The sequence below is a fragment of the Papaver somniferum genome, unplaced genomic scaffold (assembly GCF_003573695.1).
Source record: "Papaver somniferum cultivar HN1 unplaced genomic scaffold, ASM357369v1 unplaced-scaffold_132, whole genome shotgun sequence".
In the NCBI taxonomy this organism is placed as follows: Eukaryota; Viridiplantae; Streptophyta; class Magnoliopsida; order Ranunculales; family Papaveraceae; genus Papaver; species Papaver somniferum.
The window spans coordinates 20,672,036-20,683,673 of NW_020622381.1; the positions used below are offsets into that span (position 1 = coordinate 20,672,036).

An 11,638-nucleotide genomic window follows, 5' to 3' on the forward strand; every position below is an offset into this window, starting at 1 on the left:
TAAAAAATAAACTTCAAGGATGCATTTCATTTACTTTGAAGATTCTTCTCATATTCCCTATATTCATCAAGCTCATCTTCGATTAGATCAATGCTAGATTCAAGATTATCCATCTTTTCCTCAAGTCTTTTGGAGGAAGGTTCGAGTTCACTTTTCAGGGCACGTACTTGATCCAAGACAAGATTCATGGTTAAAGAGAGCTTATCAAATTGTGAGACTGAAGGATTCTCATCAGACGATAAGATACGCTTGTCATAACACATCTCATTATCAGAAGAATCAAAACGAATATTCTTAGAGGGAAACAGAACAATCCATACATCACTTTCTTTGCTAGAAAGACTAGAAGAAGACATGATAGAGAAGGTAAATGAAAGGATCATTCAGAAGTAGCTGAAGCTGAAGAAGCTACTTTCGAAGTAACAGAAATAAAAGCAACGACTGGAGTGGGATAGTTGGAGTCAAGAAGAGGATTCCTCACTTCTTTCTCTTATTCAAAACCTTGCATGAGACTTTCATCTTGCACGACTCCTAAGTGATAAAAATAAAGAACTCATCTTCTTTAAGCAAAGATATCCACGTGGCCGGTTGGTCCTATTCAGATATTCACACGACCAAAAGGTACTGGATTTTCTTGTCCTGAAAGGGGAATGAAGGCTGGAATGCCAACAAACGTCTATTATCGAATTCACCCGACCTGATAGTAACCATTTTGGGAACGTCCAGTGCCAAAATAACTGAATGGGTACAATTGAACTTTGGAGAGAAGATAATGCTACTATGTTTCTGTATAAAAATGATTGAGAATATTTGTTTTCAAAAGTTGTTATCTCTATAAAATCGGTTCTTCAACAGCAACAATGCTAAGTGGAACACGTTCAAAATCATTGCGACTTTAGATAACGAAGAGTTCAAGGAGAGTTGAAGAAACCAAGGAAATCAAGGCATGATGGATCGAAAAGTTTATTTGTTCGAAAAAGCTTCGAAAAACTTTATTTTTGTTATTCAGACTCCATTCCATTGATGAAATTGGTATCTTTCTAATGGTTATGATTTTAAGCCATTTAGAGTCTCTATCTTTAGATTCTGGATCACCGACATCACATACTCATATGCCTTCATAGTGAATAAGTGATAAGCCCAAATCGACATCATCACAATCAATAACTGTATTGATCCCGAAATAGATTGTCGACCTTCATAAAGTACTTGATAACAATGTAGCAATTACACCACCATAAAACGCCATTATGGCAATCTTATAAGGAATCTAGATGGCATTCAAGCACCATCATATATATATATAAAACTGACTGAAAATCTCTAAACTATTGGAATAACAACATTTTTCTTATTAAATATTTACATAAATTAAAAGAATAACCTAGATTAACTCGGAAATTTTGAAAAATCAAATCAAATCTAGAAAAATCAAGCAGTTTAATTAAATAAAGAACAAGGTATATTACATAAACATTAAATTAAATGTAATATTACACAAACATTTGCTTCAACGACTCTGCCATCAGTTAAGCCATGGTGTGCTTCATCTTTAGGTTGCGACACATCCCCATGGACAACTGGCAGGGTGATTCTGTAATAAAGTGTTTATAACAATGGGTAGATGGGAAATATCAAAAAGTGATCACGTGATAGTAAGGGGGATTATAACACAGCCAAACACGAGCATTATATAAATGATCTCTCCCTCAGTTGCAAACGATCTCAAACCACAATTCTCTCTTCTCTCGGTTCTCTCACTACTCCTCTCTCATATTCCCCTCACCATTGTTTCCTGCTTTTGTTAAAAGTTGAAATATGAGGAACAAGAAACTCTTATCACCTCTTTTTTCATCTCTGAAGCTTTTGAAGAAGAAGAAGGTATAATAAACTCTCACAGTAGATATCATCTCTCAACAATTCTAATTGGGTGTATCATATTGATTGGGGGTGTACCAAAATCCACCTTTGGACTGGTACACGCCCAAGCAATATGGTACTCCATTAGCAGCCATGATATCTCTCTGCAACTTTTTGTTCTTAATAATTTTTTTTTTGTTTCTGCCTGTTTTTTTCAAGTTTTGTTAAGAGTTTTCCATGGGTTTTCCATGAATGGAGTTTGACCTCCATTAATGGAGTTAGACCTTCTAACATCTGGGTTTCTTTTCTACTTATCTGAAATTAGTTCAGGGGAGTTTATATCATTTCAAATATATTCTGTTAATTTTTAAAAATAAAAACACAGATATTATTATTCTCAGACTAGCTAAGACTAGTTTCTTCATGATCAAGTTCTTTATAAAAGAGGGTATACGATTTTGATTTTTTTAGAATTGAATCTCGATCAACATATCATTATGTTGATTGTTAGACTTTTGGTTTAGCTTAGTTCAAATATGGGTAAATCTGCTTTGCATTTTGCATGGGTTTTCCATGAATGGAGTTAGACCTTCTAACATCTGGGTTTCTTTTCTACTTATCTGAAATTAGTTCAGGGGAGTTTATATCATTTCAAATATATTCGGTTAATTTTTAAAAATAAAAACACAAATATTATTGTTCTCAGACTAGCTAAGACTAGTTTCTTCATGATCAAGTTCTTTATAAAAGAGGGTATACGATTTTGATTTTTTTAGAATTGAATCTCGATCAACATATCATTATGTTGCTTGTTAGACTTTTGGTTTAGCTTGTCAACAATTATGCATATGCTTTGTAGTTTTCTCTTGTTTTGCTGCTGGAGATATCTCCTCAGCTCTGTGTTTTGTTTCATCGTTCATAAGTAGTAATATTGTAAGTTTTCATCCTTTGAAACAGGGAACCATACAACAATCAATGAGGGCTCTTCTATTCAGTGAGCAAGAGTGTGGTCCAGGCCGCACAACAGATACCGTAAGTAACCTCAGAATTTCTTTCTGTGTTTTGCATTTCGCTTTCACTCTGCAGCTGCTTGTCTCAAAAAGTTGAGAGACGAATTAAATGCATCTGAAACACGCCCTTACAAAACTTGCCCATAAAGAAATGGAATCAACATTTTGGGTTGAATTAAATAAATATTTAATAACGAAAAAAAATCATTCCAATTATAATGTCACTCACTAATTATCAATTTATAAACAATAATACCGATATAATTACTTATGTAAGAAGGTGTAAACCTTGTAGCAATAATGGTGACTTGCTCTACTCTGATAGCTAGTGGTGATCACGCTCACTTAATCTGTAAATATTGGTTTTAATTGGTTTTCATTGTATTTTTATTTTGAAAAAATACGATTTATTCACCCAACATTATGTGGATAATATTGTAGGAAATGATGAAAAGGTACTACCCTAAAAGAATAGTCCAGGAGCAGAGAAAATATCTGGGAAATAGAGTCAACAACAGCCAAGAGTATCATGGTCAGCCGAGGCATGAAGCATCTGAGTTAAGTCCTAAATATTTATGGTAACAGCTCATACCCTTTCAACTACAATTAAGGTAACACAATTGAGTTAAGTACTACCCTCAACAGCTCACTGTTTCCATGCACCAGCGAAAACGACTCATACCCTTTCAACTACAATTATGGTAACACAAACAGAAATTGTCTCCCCCTTTTTGGTTCATGTCTTGTTTTTAGGTGGGTCATGGACTCATGGGTACATATATGTAACACTTTTTTCTTAAAATATTTGGCCTGTCTAATTTCCTTGAATACCCATGGATGGGTTTTGGTTTTCACTACGAGTAAAAGATTCCAGTAAATATTTTTGAAATGGGCATAATTTTAGAGTGACCACAATTTACAGTGAAACTGGCCTTTTTCATCCTACCTTCCAAAACTGCAATGCATTGGTTCTTGTGTTCTTTCATTTTATAAAATTGATTTATTAATATATTCTTGTTTTCATGTGGAGGTGGAGAGTTTCAGCATATAAGAATGGGGCGTCTCAATGAACCATATCACAGGATTTCCATGACCGTTCAACTCAAATCAGTTCGTGTCGTCATGGTGAGCTAATTATCAGTGACCCTAACTTGAATAGTTCAATATTGTGAAGTCTTAATTAATCGATGTAGTTTTTGCTCAGCTAATTAAGCAACCCTTGTCAAATTTTGAGTCAAAAAATTGATTTGTTTGTGGTGGTTGCTGTAGGTGAACGAAGATGCTACTACTAATGAAGATGTTCATATCCTCCACAGCGATACTAGTGCTATCATCTCTGATAATCAAAACAAGAGGATCCAGTACCAGCACCCACAACTTGCAAGGAAACTACTGGTGGATGGTAACAACAGTGGTAGCAGTAGGTATGAGAGAAATTTTGTAATGAGGAAGAGGGGAACCTGCTGGTCTGCTCTGACAAATAATTCTTCCCGATATCATCAATCCCGAGAATACACTACAGTGATTAGCAATCAGAAGTCATGTTGAAGAACAACAAACCATCAAGACTTGAATCATCTTTGGGCATTTTTGAGGCTGTCCCAAAAGAAGAGGAAGAAGAAGAGGAACAAACTATGGGTGAGGACCAAGATGAGAGTATCTTCAGGACTAATAATAGTACCACTGATGATGATGATGATTATGATAGTAACAACACTAAAGGCTTGTCGAGCGGAACAATTGTTGTAGCTATTAAGCATAAAAATGTGGTAATAATTTCAAGTGACTCCCGCCTTACTATGAAAGTCCCGATTAAGTTTGTCGATGAGTTAATAGAAGCCCGTCAAATGGTGACCACCGTAGAGAACGAGCAAATAGTAGAGATGAGGGGTAAGAAAGTACATCTGATAGGTGAATTTGTGGCAGCATCAACAGGAACAAGAGATTTAACAATGCGGTAAAATATCAAGCGGTATTACGAGTGACGGACAAAAAGGGAAATTGGACTGGGTTGACAGCATTCCAAACTGCTCAACAAATGAGACAGCTTATGCAGAAAGTGAAACTCGATTTATTCCCAAAACTGGATATCAAGTCTACTTTCATCACGGCACACCTCGAGGGTGGAAAGCCTCAAATCCATAAGTTCACTTTGAGAAATGATTACATCATCACACCTGAGAAGTACACATTTACAGGGTATTATGATGCAGCAACACGTGATTACCTGAACCAATACCTTAAGGATTCTCTTACATCTAAGACTACATTGCTTGAAGCGTGTTCAGCTGCCTATCACTGTGTCGTCTATGCTACGGCTGCCGCTGAACAAAGGAAGATTCTAGATTCTTCTGTCGGCGGTTGGGCGGAAGTATGGACGATGAAACCCAAAACCAAGAAAAGAGTTTATCTTCCTAAAACTGTTGATTTCCCTTGTGAAGCAAAAGAAAGACTCACAAATGGAGAATGTGAGATAATACGCTACGAAATGAGACGGATTCCTGGTTCAGCGGAGTTGCAACTTGATGCCTGAAGTTTATTATCCTTTTGTCACTTGCTGTTTAAGGAGTATGAATAATTAATGTAACTAAATTAATAGAGTGTTGAGATGGCTTGCAGTATTAAGGCCATGGTTTTTTGTTGAATGGAAGTTTTTAGTTCTGATGTTGCGTCTTCTTTTAGTCTTTGGATATGTGTAATTGGCATAGTCTTTTCGTCTGGAATGCACTGTGTTTTGATATTTGTTTAACATTTTGGGTATTTATCAGAATGCTTCAGGGCAAGAGGTAAGTAGACCAAAAAATGCAAACTATGTAGTGGGGGGTTGCTAGAATATAAGAGAGAGACAAATTGCTGCTTTGTTGAAAATGAACTTGGCTTCATGTCCAGATCATATACTTTGCAGCTTATGCCTGGTTTAGTAAGAATAAATTCGTCTTGCTGGTTGGATAGGTAATATGCTTTCCTTACAAGCAAGAATCGTCCTAATAAAATCAGTCATCTCAAGTTTTCCAATACACAACATGAGTGTTTACCATTAACCATTGAGAATTGTTAGAGTATGTCAAGGAACAAGCTATACGTAACTTTCTGTGGACGGGAGATTCTCTGAAGAGAATGGATTTCGTAGTAGCCTTTGATAAAGTTTGCAGTCCTTATCTTGAAGGTGGTCTGGGTATTCGTAGAATGGGGGTGTTATTAAAGCCTTGGTGTTAAAACTGTGGTGGAATAATTAACGTTCAGCCTTAAGCTTGTCAAGAACCCATGCATACTTGAATGACCTCTTGTTCATCTCAGCAGCCTCCTTCTCGAATCTTTCAATAACACGCTTGTCAATACCTCCAAGCTTGTAGATCAAGTGACCTGTTGTGGTCGATTTTCCAGAGTCGTCCAATGACAACAATGTCTAGCATGCTGAACAAAGTGGGTAGTTTTGTTGTTGATGGAGAATGGGTTTTCAGCGATTCCAAAAAGAGGGTTCTTATGGAGTTGATTCGGAGGAGATTGTAACCCCTGCTGGTGGTGGTGATGATATTAGAGTCTGGATTCCAAACAAAGTGGGTAAATTTGCTGTTAAATCCGCTGTGGAGGTTATTCGTTCTCACCAAACTACTAGCTTTGGTGGTGCAGAGCTGCTGAGAAGAAAATAACCATTGCGGCAGTAAATTGGAAATTGCTGCTGTGTTACTAATGACAGACTGACTGAGATTGTCTTCGAATTAGCTTCAAGATGTTGTGTTTTCAGGAATGCGAAAGCAACTCTAACACATCCTTCGGGATTTGTTTCATTGCTAGGCAATGCTGGGAATGGCTGGCTGGTTTGTTTTCAGCTCGGCCTGGGCAGATTTGAGAACACTCCAAGCAGCATTGGAAGCAGCAAGCGGCAAATAACAATGGTACCAGCAGTAGTATTAATGGCACCACTATTAGTCGTAATGTGTTAAATTCTGCGGGCATAATGAGATGGCGAAGCAGGTTGCAGAGATAGGTGTGGGAATTGTAGATTGTGGATTTTCGACAAGGGCTAAAATCGTAAACTCATAATTATACGAAGCTCTGATCCAGCAATCAGACGTGAGTATTGAGACACGGGTCTCTCATCGAATTCTCAACGGAGAGTACTTTCTCTCAGAGTACATGTAGATATGTAGTCTCACGACTGGACAACGACATATCTCATGAATACTGAACACTTTCAGTGATTATTTCTATATAGTATCACGAGATGGACGGCTCCTAGACAGCTTGCTCTGCTAGTATAGAGCGATAACGTCTTCAAGAACAAACAACGATTTTACCCTGAGTATATAAAGGATATGACTTACCGACAAGCTCATATCGGGATAATTAATGCTCCTAGACAGCTTGCTCTGCTAGTATAGAGCCACAAAGTTAATTATTCCTAATTACAATTTCTCCTATTCCATGGTCGAATCCACGACTGGTCCCATGGAATGGCAATAAAAATTGCTCCTATTCCATGGTCGAATCTGCGACTGGTCCCATGGAATGACAATAAACAATTGTTCTGATTCTATGATCGAATCCACGACTTGATCTCATAGAATATCAATAACTATATTATCTCATTACTCCGATTTCATGATCGAATCCACAAATGGTCTCATAAATGGTAATAGATAAATCTTAATTAGACCGATTTTATGGTCGAATCTACGATCCCATGGAATAGTAATGCTCACTTTATTATTCTGAATTCGTAGTCGAATCCTCAGCTGATCCTATGAATTAATAATAAACATCTTATTACTCAGTTTTGTGAATTATTCTCCACTGAATTCCAAAATTAGTAATAAATAATCAACAACCGTGCGTCTGAGCTACCTTTAAATAAGCCCCGATTCAAATGGGGAAAGTGTATTCAACGACGATACACTAACAGTTACTGCACGAACGAGTATTTCAAAATACAACGAAACGATGAACCTATACAAAATAGGGAAGAAAATAATAAATAATTAAAAATATTGACCAAGGTGCTGGGAACACGGACACACGACCTACCGACCGTGCCTGGTCAGTTCCACGCTAGTTTTATATTTTTAATACATTTTTATTATTTTCCATGATTTAATGAAAATTCTCTCATCTGATCAAATCTCCTTCGTCTCGAGGAAGCTCCTCGGTTTCATGGTACTTCCATAAATCCATAAAAAATAATATAAAATTAAGGAAAAGAGTGTGGGGCGTGACCATTGGCCAACCGGCCATGCCTTGGTCCCAGCCGGCTCCACACCCCACGGTTCCTTATTATTTTATTATTATTATTATTTCTCTAAATTCATGAAAAAACTCCTTGATTTCATGGTATTTTTTGCACAAATCATCATATAATAATAAAATAATGAAAACTTGTGGGACCGGGCCACTAGCCGGCCGGCCATGCCCTAGCCGGTCCCACACGCCCTTTGCTTTATTATTTTATTATTATTTTTCCTATTTTTCCTTGAATTCATCAAATTTCTTGATTTTATGGTATTTCTCTCAAATTAGGAAAAATTTCCTCAAATCATCAAAAATACCTAAAAATATTAAAAAATTATGAAAAACTCGTGGGACCGGGCCATAGCCGGTCGGCCATGCCTCCATGGTCCCACATGCCCGTGTTTTTATTATTTTAATAATTTGCTTCCATGAACTCATGAAAACTCCTTCAATTCATGGAAACTCCCTAAATTCATCAAATTTCTCAAAATTCATGAATTTTTCATAAAATCATCAAAATATTATAAAATTAAGAAAAAGGCACCACGTGACCGTGCTCACGACCGGCCGAGCATGCCTTGACCACGGCGGTCCCACGCCTCCTCATTCCTTATTTTATAATTATTTTTCATCATCTCATGGTGTTTTCCTCAGTTTCGTCGAAACCCTAATTTTGGCATATATTCTCGAATGGATGCTCAATTGCACGCCAGAAAATATCAAAATTCTCAGGACTGAGAGGCGGACGCCTTGGGGACACGAGCACGCTATCTTGACCGACCAAGATTGACTCTTTGGCTCACGGAAACCGGTCCCATCAATTTTCACAGTTTTGACCTAATATGTAGAATTGCTCGTATTAGGTCCAAAACTCTTCCAAACACTTTGGATTTTCATGAAGTGATCGTCAGGCCGTCACGTGACAACCCAGGGCCGGTTTCATGACTCCATCGTCGGTCCCTCGCCTCGTCATAATTAATTAGGTTTTCTCACCTAAGGCTCGGACGAGCATTTTTGAATAAATGATTAAGTCAGCATTTAATCATTCTTCCACCAACAAATCGTCAACTCTTCAGGAGTTCTTCGTATTTTCTCACGTGAGCATATGGACACTACATGGTTGATCCACGGTCCCATGTAGTCGCTCCTTCCTTCTTCCCATGGTTAAACTTCTGACGAACCATGAATTGATCATCAATTGATCAAATTAGGGTTTCTGAATCCAAGGATCATCATTCCAGATTCCGACCTTAATATTTTTACGACGGCCTCGTGGTCATTAATTTTATTAATTATGCTCGGTTCAACGACCAGTATTCTAATTAATATTTTCGGTGCGCTGCCAATAGTCCATCAGATGAGCAACACATGCTCAGACGATCATATATTCAACAATTCATCACATGAGAAACACTTGCTCAGATGATAAATATTTGCTCAAACCAAGGAATATTGGTTCAACAATCAATATTCAACGATCCATCAAATGAGCAATACTTGCTCACTTCATCGTAAAAATTATACCTCTGTCTCATGACATGTTTAATTCATGAGTTTCAGAACATCATGTTCAACTCAACAACTACATGGACTCATCATCCCATCAAACCACGAAGTCATCAATTGACTAACATACCACGAGACGTCAATCGTGTCACTTTGGGGGATATCACTTAGGGTTTTGGTCTGGCGGTCTACGGCACGTTTGTTCAAACACACAATGGAATGTGAGCAAGTCGTGTAATCAGTTGAAGGAATTCACGAGGTAGTGGGTGGAAAATCGACCAAGTCTCCACACGTTGAGCAACTGGTTTCAAACACGATCTCCACTTCCCCACTCCTTGATTCCATCACTGTCACACTTCATGGAATCATGGTGTCTAAAATTCCAGCAATATAAATAAGTCTCTGAATCATGATTGAATCATCGGCATCATCAGTATCATCAATATCACGTCAAACTGACAACACGAGATCATCAACTCATCAATTGAGCAACTACTCTCAATTGAGCAATTTCAATCATTTAGAGCTTATCATATTCAGAATTCACACACCCAAAATCTTTGATTACCATTGATTCCACGCATTTCTCAGCTTCCCTCCTACAGATCAAACCCATCCTCTCTTGTGACCGAATTTACTCTGGAACGGTCATTGTCTTGATTTAGGCCGGAGTACTAAAGATTGATCTCTCAAATCTAAAGCACCCCCTTTACAGCGGTGCATCTGTGTGAGGTTTAACATTTCGCTCAGTTCGAGGAGTCTCCTCCGTACGGTCGTCCCCTTAATTCCTTAAAAACCAGCAAATTTTTTTTCCCCATCTACATGGCTAAGCATCATCAACACTATGCTGGATACTCTCTTCCGCGCGAGTGTCCATATGTGCCACAATCGTGGAATTCCGTCAAACATGGAATTCAGAATCAGCAGAAGATATTCAAGGCACGATCGACCAAGCCTAACAAGTTTCATGAAGGGGACCTGGTTCTCAAAGCAGTTCGGCGCGGTATTCATTCTACAAGGAACTCCAATTGGGAAGGACCATTCATGGTCGCTAAGTCCGTGGCCGGAGGATACTACAAATTGATCAACATAGATGGCAAAACCCTACCAGTAATTCACGAAAATTGGCTCAAGGCGTTTATCTGAAATTATTGGACATTTAAGGTATTGGGCGTTCGAAGCATTCATGGCGTTTGGATTTAACATTTAGGATTTTCTTTCATTTGTATTTCAATTCCTCCAAAACATTTGCAATACTTGGAATCAGTATTTGAATTCAGCAATTTATCAAAATTCAGTTCATATTTCGTAAAAGAAAATCTCAATCAAATATACAAGAAAATCCTTAACCATCAGTCAATCTAAAACCATCTAAATATCAAAACCCAAGTATAAACCTCACATCTCTCAGAAGTTCAAGAGATCAGCAAGAAAATGCTTTCGCTCATCAGCATCCTTCAAGATTTGCAAAGCCGCCCTCTCCTTGTTCAACTCCTCGGTCAGCTTGGCAATCTTGTCCTCCTTCTCCTTCACAACATCATTGGGAAAGGGTATGTTCTTCTCACATGAATCCTTGATAACGTTTATTTGCTTACGAAGCCATTTCACGTTGAGTCCAAGTCTTTCTGAATTCTCCAAGTTAAACTCCCAATCAAAGAGTATATCTGGAGTCACGGTATTACCGGGTCTCGTATGCATATCGCTCATGACACGCAAGATAACGCCTACTTTCATGGTTAAAGCATAAGCACGCACAAGGTTCCTGTCAACGATCATGTGGCCAAACTTCTTCCATATCGTCTTGTACAAGCGTGCATATCCAATGGGAACGCTGAATCCACCGACCAGTTCATGATGCGGGAGTGAAGTGTTAAAGGAAGGATCGAAAGCAACCCCTGCAGTTGGATATTCATATACTATTATACGGTTCTCAGGCACTAGAGCGGCTTCCACGACCAAAGCAACAGTTCCTTCGGTATTCTCCGCTGCTATCTCGGTTTCTTCTATCACTGGGGCAACAACCATCTGGTTTTCCA

The 11,638-nt window shown here is 38.1% G+C and overlaps 1 long non-coding RNA gene across 1 annotated transcript; it reads left to right on the forward strand.

The window, feature by feature from the left end:
* Positions 1 to 1,747: 1,747 nt before the first annotated feature.
* LOC113332598 lies at positions 1,748 to 4,656 on the forward strand. Its single transcript, XR_003351610.1, has 4 exons — positions 1,748 to 1,881; positions 2,818 to 2,892; positions 3,312 to 3,995; positions 4,140 to 4,656. It is a non-coding gene; the product is annotated as an uncharacterized LOC113332598 (long non-coding RNA).
* The last annotated feature ends 6,982 nt before the right edge of the window (positions 4,657 to 11,638 follow it).